This window comes from Apis cerana, linkage group LG8, assembly GCF_029169275.1.
Source record: "Apis cerana isolate GH-2021 linkage group LG8, AcerK_1.0, whole genome shotgun sequence".
NCBI lineage: Eukaryota > Metazoa > Arthropoda > Insecta > Hymenoptera > Apidae > Apis > Apis cerana.
Genome location: NC_083859.1, coordinates 3,281,141 through 3,297,812, shown reverse-complemented (window position 1 = coordinate 3,297,812; position 16,672 = coordinate 3,281,141). Strand labels below are relative to the sequence as shown.

Here is a 16,672-nt window from a genome sequence, read left to right as displayed (position 1 = left end):
TACGCTTGGGCATTGCAATACAAGGTTTCCTTGTACCCTATTCATCGAACGTGTCTGTTTCTCGGAAAAACGAGCAACTGCGTATCGGTATGCAAGCAATAATGCAATACGATTGATCGTTGTGCAACGCTACACCGCCACCGATACTGTTTCAAAGCGTGTATTAGCGGCGAACGATCAAAAAACTCTTTAACAATTCTTACTCGCTTCCAAAAATTAAAAATTATTATTATAAAATTAAAATTATTATTATAAAATTTTCTGTGTAAATATTCTTTTACAATTAATTTTCTCTCCTTTTTAACTTTTATTTTATTATACGTACATATAGTATAAATCTATCTAATTCACCGTTTCATCACTTCCTCTTTCAAATTTCCCTCGTAATTATTTGCCTCTATTATACAAACGTATTCGCGCATGCGCGCATATAGTCAACATGGTGTCGAAAACGCTTTCACGTTCCAACACCTGCTAATTACTTTGGAACGCTGGGAATATTGATGGCAGTGTTTAGACGAGAAATTGTTACTCGACCGTCATTGTCATCCCCGTAATTACCGGTCACGGAATGATTATTGACTCGCCACGATGCTGATTACAACGACGGGCAGCGACAGTGTTCATTGCGTGCCGCCGGCCTATTAATACGTTTCTTTTGCGAGCGTGTTGCCGAGGTCATGGATGGAACAGAGAGAAACATCGACACTCTTATATACCACACCGCACCGTGGATCTTCATTTTGAATTATGCCTTATTGTGCCTCGTCTCGAATCGCGACTGGCATTGTGCTAAGGATACGTGGACGTGATTGTTTGCCTTTGACTCGAGTCACACCCTGGTAGGTTTTCTCACATTTTTTTCAAAATTTTTTCATTCTTATCTTTTTATTCTTTGTAAGTCTTTCAACAAGGAAACGTGTTGCGAGATATACTTTATTGCATAGCGTGAATATCTCATGAAAGATTCGATGAACGCTTGATGATTGTATGTATTGTTAGGTTATGTTCTCTCGACACGTTGTTGTTTTAAGGTGTTCTTGATTGATGAAAGATGCGAATAGTGGCTAATACTACGTCTTATTTCCCTTGATTTTTATTTCGATCGTTATTGATGTGGAGTTTATTAACATGGTATGGTATTTTTAATGACGGTTTTGAAGTGAAGTTGAATAAAGATGAGGATTAAACGGATATAAAATATTTATGAAGCATTACAATTTTTAATATACATTTTATGAATCAGCTCTTCGCGAGATATAATGATGTTTTATGTTGATTCCTTTTATGATGAATTCTTATTAATTCTTAATTATTTTAACAATATGAAAAATAAATATAAATAAATAAATACATATACATATTAATTTATTTATTTATATTTATTTACTTTCTTATTAATTATTTTATTCAGTTTTAATTTTTCCCGATTATTTTACTTTTAATGTTACTATACACTTTTAACGTTACTATTTATTACGTAATTACGAAATATATTATATTATCAAATGAAATATATCATAGTATCAAATCCATATCTACGATAATTTGATGTTTTCCCACAGTTTTTCAATTATCACATCAACCTTCCTTCTACTTATTTTTAAAATTATCATCTAAACGCTTCAAATACCTTCACAGAATTTTATCTTTGAAACCAACGAAAGAATTTATTACCAGTGATCCTCGGCTCACGTCGATCGATCCAAGAATCACATCGCATTAATTACTATACGCATATCTGCATATGCGTCGTTATCGCTTGGCCATTCGAGTGAAAGTTTCCGCGAATCTCTAATCTTCGTTGGCGCGAAACCGGCGTTAATCATCGACGATTCACGTCCGGTTGAACGTGCTAATGCGGACGTTATCAAAGCGTGTTAACTTGCGTGACATCCTGAGCGACGGAGCAGGCCTGTCGGTTTTTCCGCGCCGCTCAAAGGGACGAGTGTCATCAAACATGCCGTACGTACTTCCCCGACTTTGTACACGGCTCACGAGCCGAGTACGCGAGTACATGCGTGTACTCTTACCGCATACACGCGTGAACAGGCCTTAACCCAGTGATTCTCATCCACTATCAGATTTGTCATTCTTATAAAAAAATTGCCTTGTTCATTACAATTGAAATTTTAATGAATATTAATTCATAAATGATCGAAATTGTTTTAGATTAGAAATTATTTCAGATTACGATTTAGATCGAAAACAAATTAGATCTTTATTGTTTTGTAATATTATTAGAAATCTTTTTTTATTTAGAGAATTTTTTTATTTTAAAGTTTGAAAATTTGACACCTTGTTAATTAACCGCGTTTAAAATTTGAATTTTTCCCGCGAAAGGAAAATATTTTTTCAGTGATTTCAAAAAGCATTGAGAGTCATCGCGTCAATTTCTTCCTCGATCATTTTCTCCAAACAAGCGTTCAATGTCAAATTGCACACCTTTGACAATCTTTAATACGATAAAAAGATAAAAACGAAATAATAAATGAAGTATCATTACTTTACGTTTATTACCTATAAATATTAAAAACGTTATTATCTTCAGAAAAAGAGGAAAAGAAAAAAAAAAGAGCTTCATATATTCTCAAACGATATCATTCTTCATCCAGGAATAAGTAACATTATCAATAACTCATTGATTCATAAATTCAGCGAAACACCTTTTCGAAATAATTTCACAACTTAATCGCTTCTATCAACTAACCGGCCGTCAAACAGCCGAGGAATAATGATTTTATTCACCCGCAGGGTCAATATATTCCTCGTGGCGAGTGTAGTGCGGCCATTGCTGGCACACGGAAGCATATCGTCTATCGCTTCGAGACGGATGACCTTCCGAAGGTCAGCGCCTTTACTCCTCGAAGCCATGCAGTTACACGCAATAGTATTCCGTCAATAATCCTGTACGTGTAACAAATTGAATGCATTTAATTAAGTTTCGGATGGCACGGCAGCATCAGTGGAATAATATAAAGTATGGACGGATGGTAATGCAAATAATTAACAACTGTTGAAGGTACGAAGGGATTTATTTATGTTCCTAGGGGTTCTTGCGAGAAATGAAGAAAGGCTTAGCTTTAAATGTTTCTAGTTATTTTCGTCTGATGAATGGGACAAGTCTAAGGGTGGGAAAAGGAAAGTGTATTTTTAACGTATTAATTGGATAGGTGGGTTCGTGTTTAAATCGTTTATTATTTTCATAATAATTTTATTTGTTCTTTTTTTCAATGATTAATTAGTTTCGTAATTCCAAGTTTCCATGGATCATCCCTCCTCAAAATTCAACGATCTTCGAATGCATTTCTCCTTAAAAAAAATTTAAAACAATACACTTTCGTATATTCTTTGATTCAAAATAATTGAAACTATATTGAAAAAAGTACAGTTTTTTTTCTTTTTATTTAAATATAAGATGAAAAAGTTTTTTTAGTGCAACTCCATCAATCCTACTCGCTAATTGCCTCGTACCAACGTCTAATGTATCGTTCACAGGCTGCAATTATCAAAAATGATGGAGATGATTGATCGAAATCTACTTGTCAATCCGTCCTTGCAAAAGATCTCTCGGCCAGCCTCAAGGATGACCAGTAATAATTCTTCAGGAACTAGAATATCGATCCTGCCGTCTAACGACGTGTCATTCCAAACAGATCCCACGATCTCGATGCTTACGTAAATAATTGCCGTTCCAGTTTGTTTGCACGTCGCATTTGCACGCTTAAGACTTGATTGCATCGTGGTTGACGGCGACGTTACGGAACACAGCCCTACTCCGTGTTAAGAGGCAATCCCATCCAGAAGTGGTACAGTGTCGACCTTGTTTTGCAACAATGTTATGGATGTACCATATGTTATTACAAGGAATGTGCAATGTCGAAAAGAGAATGGTAATAATTTTCGTTGCGATGCCAGGAACACGACTCGAGATGTTCCTTCTTTTCTGGTATAGTATTTTTTTTATTAATACATAACGTGTCCCTGTAGTAATAAATATTCCTAACAATTCAACATTTTCATAAATTAAGTTATAACATTATAATCATAGAAGAATTCCCTTCTTTTACTTAATACAATAATCGAATGTCGTAGGAAGCCGTATCGGGGAATGAAATCCAATTCCGATTAATTTCTTCTTGGCTGAATGGCAACTTGTTTACAATTTTAAAATCGGTATCCTTAAAAATAACTCTCCCGCTTTATTGTTCTTCTTCTCCGACAACATCATTCCTCATCAGTCGAATCGTCATGCCATCTACCAATGAAACACGCGCTGACTCTCAATCACCTTGGTCCGCATTGAGAAGGAAAAAGGAAAAAAAAAAAGGATCGTTCGAGACGCGCCACGGTGGTCATTATCATCATCAATCGACCTATAAATAATCATGAGCCTCTGTAAAGGGAAGCGACTTAATGAAAATGTCAATGACGCCGCAAAAACGATCCTCTTCGTTCTGGCATGGCGTTATTCAATGCTCGTACGCGGCCGCGGTCACAGGCGCGACTTCTTGTCTCTCCGTTGCACGCTCTTTTTCACTCGGTTGATTTGCGCGCTGAGCATTATTCGTCATTGCGGACACCTCGATCACACCCTGCATAAAGAAACTTGCCATTCCGCGTTTCGAGACCGGAGAATCGCGGTTTCGATCCTCATTTCCGTTTCGTCCGCCAGATGGCTCGGTTTTTCCGCCGCCATATTGCCATCCGCCGCTTGCTCACCGTTTTCCCCTCTGTTTTTTATCCCGTGTATTTTTTATTCGCTGCTGTTTTCTTTCGATTTTTCTTTTCGTTCTTCCCCCTCTCTCTTCTTTCTTCATTATTGCTTTATTACGTTTGTTCGATATGTTTAAATGAATTGGAAGCGTGAATCTCGTTATCGTCGACTCGTCTCGATTTTTACTGCGGTTAGGAATTATTGGAGGAAAAATGCTGGGCTTGAATGAGCAGAAATAATCTAAAGTTGGCTTCGATCAAAAGGATATTGTCGATAACCGTTAATGAAATTATTTTAAAATAGGAAATAATTATTGTCGATGACAGGAAAATTTGTTTGCTTTCGACGGTAGCGTGTTGATTGAAGAACGAGGTAGAATTCAATTTGCAGTTTGAAAAATCTTACTTACTTATTAACTTGGCAATAATTAACTTATAAAATTTTATAACTTTATCAATTAAAAATCTCTCTCGTGACATACTCTTTCTACTCTTTTATAATCTATAATTACTAGGTATTTAAAAACACTTGCCAATTTACTCTCTGTAACAGAGATGAGACAAGCGGGAAGCGAGTTATATTCGTAGCGGTACTTCTAGTTCTCGCCACCATGGGGTTTCTAGCGTGACAACGGAACCTCTGTTTCTTGCGATTCCTATATCCAATCATATATCCATCAGAATAAATCATTTCCTTATAAGTTAAATAAAAAAAAATACGCGTTTCGTCTTAAGCAAGAAATTAAATTATTACAATAATTGCAAAAAAAAATTCAATACGAATCAAAAAATTCTTCCTTCCATCTTTTTATAATATTTCAATATCCATCTTATCATTTTCTCTTATTATCCATCATCCATCGTTTCACATCGAAATTCTTTCAATTAACATTACTCTCCAAAAAAAAAGTTTAAAATGAGAAACTTCAACCCTCTGTTAATCTCTGTAAACAACTTCCTTTCAATCGGTCATTTTAAATTCAACATCATCAACAATTTCTTACCATCGTTCCAGATCCAACTTTCTCATCGAAATCCCTTAATTAAACATCCAGTTTCTTCCTCCTTCTCCTCCTTCTCAAGTGGAAAATCTAAAAAAACCTCGAAGCCGTCCATACTCGAAACGTGCAATCCACGTTCGAACCTTTCCTCTCGAAACCTCGTCTTCGTCGCAAGAAGCAGAAGCCTCCCGTGTGGTCCCCGTGCTTTTTTTTACAGCCCTGGTACTGGTTCACCAGCTCCACCAACTTCGTTAGTCCGAGGCTGCAGGCGATGTATTTGTTTCTAGCTCGTAAATTGCGCAACACTCGGTCCAAAGCCTCGATCGTTATTACTAATATTTAACAATGCAAATAGTTGGATAGAACGCGCGAAACCAAGCCGAGAGTTGGCCATTTAAGGGCGCACCGTCACGACGTGGCGCGGTAACCCGCAGAAATTAACGCTTTGCAACGGAATAAACGTCGAAACACAGATTTACGTTGGCCTTCGCGCGCCAGTATTACACGTGCACACATTTAAACTTGCTAAGTGTTACTTTAACGGAGAGATGGAGAGAGAGAGAGAAAGAGAGGGAATGCATACCAAATACGTGAGTCATTTCACGGTGTGGCTACTTTGTTTTCTGCTTTAACGCGCCCCCTATCCTCGCAAAAAGCCTCTATCGCGGCCGGGCTGATAAGTTACTCTTCTAAGAGCCACTACTTTCGAGCCTCGTTTCTTTCTCTTCTTGCGGATAGAATTGAAACGAGGCGAGGCCCTCGCCTACGGGAAACAATGATGATTTTTATCACGGCTGCACGCTTTTAACGCGACAGGCCGGGGATGGTGGTTGAGTCGATGAACCTGGCGACCGTGAGATACCGGCGTTTTAGGTTAGGTTGTTAAGCGATCGTTTTTTGTTGTAATTTCGTCGTGTAATTTCACGAGGGATTTGAAATCTGAATCTGTGTCGGAGTTGGTTTAATCGTTGATTATTGTGTTAAGTGTGCGTGATTGAATTACGCGAAGTGAAAAAAGAATGATTGAGTATTAGTGCAGAGTATAGTAGTATAATACAGATTATGGAATTATTGAAACTGAGAAAAGAGTGATTCGAGATAATACATTAATAATTTATAAATTTTCCTGTTGGTAAGATCTTTACCAATTAAAATGTTCATGAATATATTAACTATAATTTACAAAGTAAAGGAATTCTTTGTTGGTGATTGTTAGAATTTATCTATAATATCGTTCGTTTTTTTACTATAATATTTTTTTTTTAAAGAAACACGTCGATTTCGATTTTCTATATCCTTGTGCTGTATTTATTTGAACGTCTTTGAAACATGCATAAGCAATAAAATACATTTTTAAAAATGGACACCTATTTGCATAAGATATACTTATGTGAAATCAATGATCCAAACGTCGTGCAACAATATGACGACTGTTTTGAAAGTTTTACCGATATCATCTTATCGCATTTCTTGCAGAAATAAGTGCAGTCGAAGTCGATGCATAAATTAATCCAAGGTTAAGGAGTACGCTTGCACTCCAGGTGCAATGGCAATCCACCCAGCCATCGTCTTCTTCAATGTTGCATTGAGGCATGTACTTGGAAAAGGATAGTTGTGAACTATTTTAAATGAAATTTTAAGAATTTGTATAACTTATTGTATTTTTTATTATTATATCATCTATATCTATTATTTTCAAGCAATTTGATAATTTTTAAATCTTCTTAGTTTCAGGTATTATACTTTTACATCAAAAATTGACACAATATATTCTTGTTGTGTTTGTAAAAAAGTATAAATAGATAAATATACAAGTATCAGAGTACTAATAGTAATTAATAGTCATGTAGTATTAATAATTAATAACTCTCATAGTCCTTACATAATATGATAAATGTTAATATTAATTTTGCCAAGATTTCATCTATATTTTTGATAATTAAAAGAACAAAATATTGTTCTACATCGACAAAATTAATTTTACCACCAAATAATAAATTATATTTTAAATGTCTCTCTCTTTCTCTCTTATTATATATATATTTTCTTTTTAATAAATATGCATGTTGAAATATCTTTTTGACATAACAGCGAACATAAAACGATGCAATTAATTCTTTTCACTTACGACCACCCCGGTTGGACGAAGATAAATGTTTCAGAGAAAACATTACATAACAAGGCTCGCGTACACTGCTTTCTTCTCCATGCTTCTTAAAATACATTGTAAAATCGAGGACAACATTGTTAAACGATAAACCCTGTTTTGCAAATGTTTACAATTATAATTTACAAATTATCGAATTATTTCTAAATTATCGTAATTCAAAAAGTTTCTTAAATTTAAAAAAAATATATAAATCATACTCGTGAATTGCGTTTTATTAGCTGAAATTTCGAAAGTTTTTGAAATAAATTTTTGAAATACGAGACTAGCATAAAAAAAAAAAAAGAAACAGGTCTGAATTGCTACATCGAACAACACGCTATATAATAAAAAGGCAATACAAAGTTGCCATGCTCCTCTTAACCATTCATAAATATTAAACTCTCAATTTCTCTCTTATAGCCATGTTCGCGCCATCTTGGGCCTCGAGAGCCGCGGTAAATTGTGCAACTTGCCGATGATACATCGAACGCGCATCTGGCCATGCATGTCCATACACGCGGCCTCCAATCTTTGATCATTTGCCATTTTAAATTGTTTCTCACATGATGATCTGAAATTCTTTCTTCCTTTCAATAGTTCCATCGAGTTCTCCTTTTATATCCTCGTTTAATCTTCATCTTTAAGTAAGAATTCTTCGAGTTGCATCCTTTAAAGGAACTCCATCTTTGTACTACTTTTTTCTCTTAATTATATAAATACATTTCTAAAGCATAAATAAATATCCATTTATGATTACGATAGCGTGGGATAGATTTAAATTAAGATATTACTTTTAAATTTAAATTACTTAAAAATATTTGTTAAGGATTAAAATTCATGAAATTTGTAATGTAAATCTTGTTGAATTTCTTCAATTTTGAAAACACGCATATAAGGCTTAGCGTTTGCACACAATTAACCAAGAATCAAATTATGATGAAGATAGGTTAAATCGGAATAAACAGATCGTTACAACGATTAGAAAAATTAGAATGGTTAAGGGAAGGGTAGAAAGCGGTATTAGAGACAGTAAAATGTTAAATTGTAAGATGTTGGGTTAGATGAAGGATGAGCTATCGTTAATCTATCTTGTTGAAAGTGCACCACGTATAATATGCCGAAGCTAATAACCTAATCTAGCTTGTTATCTAATTACACCTCTAATCAATATTAATGACCCCGAGTACGAGATACTAATATCTACAAATATCTGGTATCCGGCCAATCTGTGGCCAGACCCTTTGGTAACTACCGGTTTCCCTGTATGAAATGATGTGGATCATCGTTATTTCTTGGGTTAAAGATCTGCCGTTTCAGAAAGACCCCCGAACAAATTTCCACGGTTATAATCAGAAAATGCTTTTTCTCCCTGGATTTATTTAATAGAAACCCATCTCTCAAGATGTTTTGTTCCTCTTCATTTCGCGATATTTATTATTGTAAACGTATCATTATCTTGATTAAATCGGTGTGTATCGTAATAATTTTAATTTTTCTTTTTTTTTTTTCTTTTTGGAAGTATTTGAATTATATTTATAATTAGTTTTGTGTCGTTACATTTATTTCTTAATCATTTGTTGCCTCTCCAGATCGAAATCTTTATATATAAAATGATTATTACTATTAATGTGATCTATTTGCAATGAATTTAGTGGCAGAAGGATTGTTATGAGATATTCCTCGCTGAATTAAACGGTAAAAAATGTCCATCTCTTCTTCTATTTCTAATAAATGGATCGACATTTTTGCACATCGACTTTCTTGTTTATTTTAATACACGCTGTTTAAAAACAAGTTTTCAAAGATATATTCGATTTATCGACGCTTCTACATGCAACGAATCCTTAATAGATTTCGCATCAGAAAAGAAAAAATTTGCAAAAAATTTAATTTCTCTCCGATAAATGGATGAATTGCGTTATAGTTAACGAAATCATTGCACCGACAGTTCGTTAACAGATATGGTGAATTAAAATCGAATCGTTAGCGGATAATAGCGATCGCTGTCACTGGATGACAGTAAGAATTGCAGGGGAATTCGTTAGCGGATAATAATCGAGCTGGGTCGGTTAACGATTATGCAACAACTATTATTCACTTTGGACGATTATGAAACAGATTGCAGAGCAAACTAAGCACGATAATTACTATCCGTAAAATATCATTTCCTTTCCGTACGATTTTAATTTCGATATTTAAGCTTGAACAGACATTGCTTTACTTATTAAAATACGATGGAAGTAGTAAATTAATTTAATTATATATCTTAACATGTTTCTTGATCTTTTATTATTAGTGGGCCCGTAATGATCGGAGAAATAGAATATTTTCAATTGGACCGACAAAGATATTTTTGTGCTTTGCTGCGCGGAGGAAAAAAAAAAAAAAAAAGAAAAAAAAGAGGGAAAAGGAAAAAATTCAAAATATAATTGAATTCTTCCGTAACTATCACTGCTCTAGAAATTTGTTAAACGAAATTAATTCTGAACTGAAAATTGTATTAATCCTCCAAAGAGATTATGATCGTTATTTCCTATTGAGATAATTACTTAAAAATTATAATAAATATTCGTTTAATTTCGTTTAAATATAATTATAGATAACATTTTTCGATCTGCGTTAAATATGAATGCTGTTATATAAAGTGATTGATAATGATTCAACTAAAAACAATAAACAGAATTCAATAAACGTAAAGACTTTTAAATATTTTCCTACTCGTCAGATCTCGAAAAATCTTCCATTTACGCGTGAGAGCGGTAAATATATCGATCTTTAAAAATATCAAAGAGAAATATTCGTGAACCTGATTGTCAAATGATAAGTAAACGTAACGAAGATAGATGAGAAAAAAATTTGAAGAAAAATGTATTTCGCGAAATCCACGGTGGATAATTGTCAGCCAGATAGTTCGATAATTGGCATCTCGTGCTTCGAGAATTTTAATTACCCTTCCTTAAAAGATCACGCAGAAAACAGTTTCATTAATTTTCCTCGGGGAGGACGCGAACTTGCGACCGCGAAGGAACTCGGGTTCTGTACAGTTATTCCTGTCATTTCCTTACGTTCGACGGATGTTCGAGAACGAGGGAATGGTACGTCGCCCGATTACGCTTTACGTAGCGAGTAACGAGCCTCGAGCTCCTTCCCAACTGGGTCACTTGGATTGCGTTGAAGACAGCTAGAAGGAATTGAAGGGAAAGATATGGAGATTAGTATGTATGATTATTAAAAAGGATCTTATTAAGAAGGGTGAATTATATATTTTATAATAAAAATGAAACAGAAAATGATAATTATTCTACACACGTAACGAAGAAAATTTTATTTTATCAATGCGAGTAAACGTATATTATATTATATTGACATTTGCAAATACATATATGTAAATATATAGAAGGATTATCGAAGAATCGATTCTAAATACCAAAACAAACATAAAATTTCAAATCAATCATTTTTCTTTTAAAAATACTTGGCTCTTTCTCTTAAAAAATAAACGTACATATTACTTTGCATGCAATAAGTTCCAATATGTTTAAAATCAATTATTTAAAATAGAGAGAAAAAAGAAAAAGAAAAAAAAATGTAAAAAAATTACAAAGATCCAAAGGAAAGAGTAAAGAAACCATTATGCGGGGAGAAACATTTCACGGATGATAAAAATGGCGCGTGTTCTCGCGAGCACGTGTGCACGACCGGCGTCGATCCGGGCTAATATTACTACGGCATTGTTCGATCATTTTTTTTTCCTTCGAACGGAGATAATTCGAGGCATACCGGCTTTATGAGTGTATCGCGAGACAGGGAAGGAATGCCTCTAAATACCGGTTACAGACCCGACCAATACTTCCACGCGGCAAACTATTATTTCTACTTCTTGCGCGCCGGGTGGATTTTGCCGCGTGCAGGTTAGGTTCGTGTTCATTTGTATCTGTTGCAACGGCGATTGCGCGTGCGCGTTGCCACGTACCATGTGGGCAAAAATTATTCGAATCGATTGCTACGTTTTTTTTGAAACGTTTGATGGTTTTTGATAACGTTTGATGGAAAGGAAAGTTTGATAAGGTTGAATAACTGGTTAAAAACAATTATTGGCGTGGTGCGTAACTTGTGACGAAAAATCATATCGCATTTCAGAATAATTTTTCATAAAGTGTACACTCTATTGAAAAATTTTTTGAAAGATTAAAATTATAGCAGTTATTTAAAGATTGGAGTTTCGTCTTTGTAATGACGTTTTAAAATTAAATGTCAGATTTTTCGATCATTTTGTTTTATTAAATAGAAGATATTTATATAAATATAAAGTTTTGTACAATTTTTATATTTGTTTTGATCCTGTTTAAAAATATTCTACTGATACTTCACATTTGTATATCTTCATGTGTATATGCATACATAGACTGCCACGAAGTGGCAGTAGTGGAGTGAATTTTTCACTAAGGAAGGATTTCCAACAACGATCGCACGCGAGCCGCGTATTACACGCGTTCTTGCGAATCGTTCGATTTAGCACGCGTGGCCGGCGTGGATCGCGTGGCTCGACCCTTTAGCCACGTAATTGCTTCAACAACGAAACACCAACGTTCCAAAGGGTTTCACGGAGTCGAGGAAACTATCAGGGTTCTTAACTTCGTCAGGATACGTGCACGCTAGTTACTTTTTTTTATTTCTCTCTGTAGAAAGATTCTTTTGTTGGTTGGCCAGACCGATGTGGTAAAGATATATGTGCATTTGCGAACGATGCTATGAATATTTATGGCCAATACGCAACATGTTTTGTGAAGTATTGTAAAAATAATAGAATTTTCTTTAGAATTTTAAAAGAGATGTAAAAGTTGGATTAAGATTTAAACATTTATCTCCAAGTTTTCATTAGTGAGTATTATAAATTAGCTATAATTAACCTTAAAATATTAGTGTTGTGAAAGAATGAAGAGTATTTAGACAAAATTGAGATTATTATATGAATAGAGAATATTATTATTCAAAACTATAATTTTCAAAACTCAAGAAATTTAGAACCAAATAAGATTCAATTGTTGGAACTCGTGTACGTCAAATTTGTGAAGTATTTTTTAAAGATCAATTTTCACTGTTTTTGAACATCTCCCAATAATATTAGTGGTTATTTTTAATAAAGTAAGTATCAGAGAAAAATATCACTTTTCTTTTGCATATTTAGATTAAAATCTTCCCCAAAGAATATGTAAGAACAATATTAACATGTTTCTGCCTGTTTGTTTGAGGAACAGGAAGGATAAAAAAGATTAACAATGGAAGGTTAAAAATGGAAAGAAAATAAAAAAGATAGAAAGGATTTGCATAAAAAAGAAGTTTTCACAGGAGAAAAGTGTGAAATTGATGATTTTAATGTCCAATTTAATTTTATGGCGTAATAAGGTTATCCGGTGATAATTTGGTTATATTTATTATAACCAAATGATTGTTCATTGTGTGGTAATAATATGTTAGAATATTATCATTTAGTGTCATGAAATCTTTAATATATGAAACTCAGTTGCTCGAATATACTGCTATCCTTTGATTGATAAGTGAATGAAAAATCATTTCCATCTCAAGTTTCCCACGAGCCGGCAATTCAACAGTCGGAAGAAAATGAGATCTTTCGAGCAACACAAGCAACGTGAAACAGTCCAAATGATCACGTTACACGCAATAAATCCACGCGGCTATCGCGAACTTCAACTCATCGATTCCCAGTTCAAAGAAGAAGAAAAGGGTAAAAAAAAAAAGAAAAAGAAGAAAGAAAAAGATCCGACAATTCCCCCGGCGTAACGTCGAGCCAAGCTTTTTCACTTGCTCCCGGACCTGCGCCCATAAATTTCACTACTGTTAGAAACGTACGACTAGACAGACTGGTTTTCTAAATTGCTCGCTCGACTTTCCTTATGAATACTCTCGACTCTCAAGGAGAAAGCCAATGAACTAATGAATCGATCCTCGATCGATTTTCTACTTTATAATATAACTATGGCTCATCCCTTGCCCGATCGTATTGTTGGCTCGCCATTTTATTTGTTTCGTTTCGATACGTACACCACGGATCCTTATATACCATCCTAATGATCGACCCTCGACCTCCATCAGAAGGGATCCATCGATCTTAATGGTCGATCGATATCTTGCGGGGAGATTGGATAAAACAATCACGATTTTATCAGATATATATATATATTACTTGAAAATTCCAGTGCGAAAAAGAAATTTTGGCATACTTTCTTACATCTGTATGAGAAGAAAGACGTCTAAAAAATTCTGAGATTTGTAATAACATTTAAAAATTATTCTAAATTCTAATTTTAAATTTTGATTAGAAATAATTCTCGAAAAAATATTTATATGAACAGCAATATATATTTATCATAATTATTATCGAATGTAACAAATTATTAATCAATAGCAATGACTCGTGGAACGCGTTTAATCACGAGGGGATCCAAGTCCCAATGGCCTCTTTCGTCGAACCAATTACATATTACGATCATGAGTAAGAGTTCATAACAGTTTCTTTCTGTCCAATGGGTACCGCCTAAAAACGGTACTCCTATCGCGTTTGTTTTTCCACGTTCTACGATAACTTGGAGGGATTATAATCTTTAATCACGCGTTTGACACGGATACGCGTAATTTAGCTACGAACGCAAGAGAACCGGGACCTGGTGTGCCACGCCATGCACGTATATCCCGTCGATCAGAGGCGATTGCACGGTGTTCTGGCTACGAGACACGCCGGGCACGCGGAACACATTGCGAAAGTGTCGATGCCCGTGTGATCGCCGTTATGACAAATACACGCGATAACGTGGTGATTTTTGTTATTGTGCGAAGAAATGATAATAAACTAGGCTTAGAATTTTTTTTATTTTATTATATTAATAATGATTGTTAATTATTAGCCACATTTTTATGATTATTTTAAAAGAGAATCTAAATCTGGTTGAACTCAACTGTGCCCTCTTGCAGAATAGTACATGGAATGATGGTTTTGCTGATGTTTCTTCTGTATATAATTGTATTATATACGATCAATATTTAGCTAGAATCAATATTTCCATGAAACTTTTCAACGTGTTCCCTCAAAAATTTAAACGATTCGTGGGTGTGCAGACTGCAAGTCTCTATCACGCGATGTATACACACCAATCACGCGATAAATCCGTGAGAAAATATCTCTTCCTTCGTGTGCTATGTAGGCATCATGCTCGTTCAGAATCTATCTTAACCAAAAAATAATCTTAAAGAAAAAAAGAAAAAGAAAAAGAAAATAATGTTTGCAAATGATAAATATTCTGTCCAACTAACGTTTAGAACTCTTTTTTAGCTAACTTGTCTTTAACTAGCTAATTACTATGCAGCTAGCTTTCCAGATACGGAACTTTTCCCTAATCACCTAATTTGTCCTCTAATTACTCTGTCAAAGCTAGATACTTTAAAGCTAGCTTCCAATCTTTTCCCAAATAAAAAAAAAAGCTACTCCATCTTTAGCAGAGTTGATTATCGTTAATTATTCCATGGCTCTAGTCTATGGATAGTCTCCGGATAGAAAATCTCTTCTTAACTAGCTATTTTTTCCCTAGTTACTTCAAGATTAGCTAATGTCAAAGTTAGCTAATTATCTAAGGTTTATTTTATAAATTTCCTTTCCTACTTAATAAAACTATATATATTCCAGACAAGAGACGCTTTCTAATTACCTAATTTGTCTCTAGTTACTTCAAAAATCTAGCTTCCACGTATAGGGAACCCTAACTATTCAATTTGTCACAGCTAGTTAGATACTCTCTAGCCAACTTCCAAGGAATCTTTTCCTAGAGCTAGCTGCTCTATCGTAACTGACTATTCTGAGGCTAACTAGCTACAATTGAAACCTACCTGATTACCTTCTTAGGCTAGCTTCCAGGTAGAGAAATACTTGCAAGGATGATGCAGGGGTTTCGATTCGCAGGCGAGCCTTTTAGACAGACGTTAACACCTCTTATCCTGACCCTGGCCGGACATGATAGATAGCTTATGTAACAGTCGTAATGAAGCCTCTTTATTCTGTTAGCGAGAAGCGTAATAAACACCACGGCCGAAGCATCGGTTGGCAATTACGGCTCCCGAGGGAACGGTTTCTCCGTCCTCTCTCGAGTACGGTTCCCTCGGTAATATGTACATTTGCGTTGCGGCCAATTGCCGTTTCGAGAGTCATTGAATAAATTGAATCTTTATTGACGCCTCGCCGACACGGAGGCCGCAGTTCCACTCGTTTTCTTCCGTTTTGGCGCCGACAGGCTGAGAGAATTATTCGCGGGCACGCTAGTCGAAATATCGGGTTTCCAGTTTTTTATAACGGCCATCAAATCGGATTTGAATTTACGCGTCTCTGTTTATTGCTCGGCCGATTAATTAGAATTTTATTGACGTTGATTGCTTGCTTTTTTTATGGAGGAAAGAGAGAATCTTTATATTAAAGCGAATTGAATTAGGTTTTAATCTTTTTGTTTAATAATAAACTGGATTTGAATTTCTTTATCATATTAGATATCTCAATGACGAGACACGTTCTGATCTATCCACGAGATTGGTAGAAAGGAAAAGACTACTAGTTAGTTGGAAATCAAATCGAATTGGCACTCAAGGCTGAACTGTATTTTCAAATACAACTTGATTTGTGTCTATCCAATTCTTACCTTATTATATAAAGTTTCTACTTTCTACATCAAATTTTCTACATCAATCTCATCATTGATATCACAAATAAATTCAAATCCTTATTTTTCTCAAAATTTTTAACAAA

General features: G+C 34.8%; 1 long non-coding RNA gene and 1 pseudogene across 1 annotated transcript; one reads left to right on the top strand and one right to left on the bottom strand.

Moving 5' to 3' along the window:
- The window catches only part of LOC114577197 (uncharacterized), a 75,204-nt pseudogene that overhangs the window by 57,172 nt on the left and 1,360 nt on the right, over positions 1–16,672 (top strand).
- LOC133666540 (uncharacterized) lies at positions 3,194–6,238 on the bottom strand. The gene is made up of 2 exons (XR_009830792.1): positions 5,721–6,238; positions 3,194–5,660 (listed from the first exon to the last, which is right to left on the bottom strand). It is a non-coding gene; the product is annotated as an uncharacterized LOC133666540 (long non-coding RNA).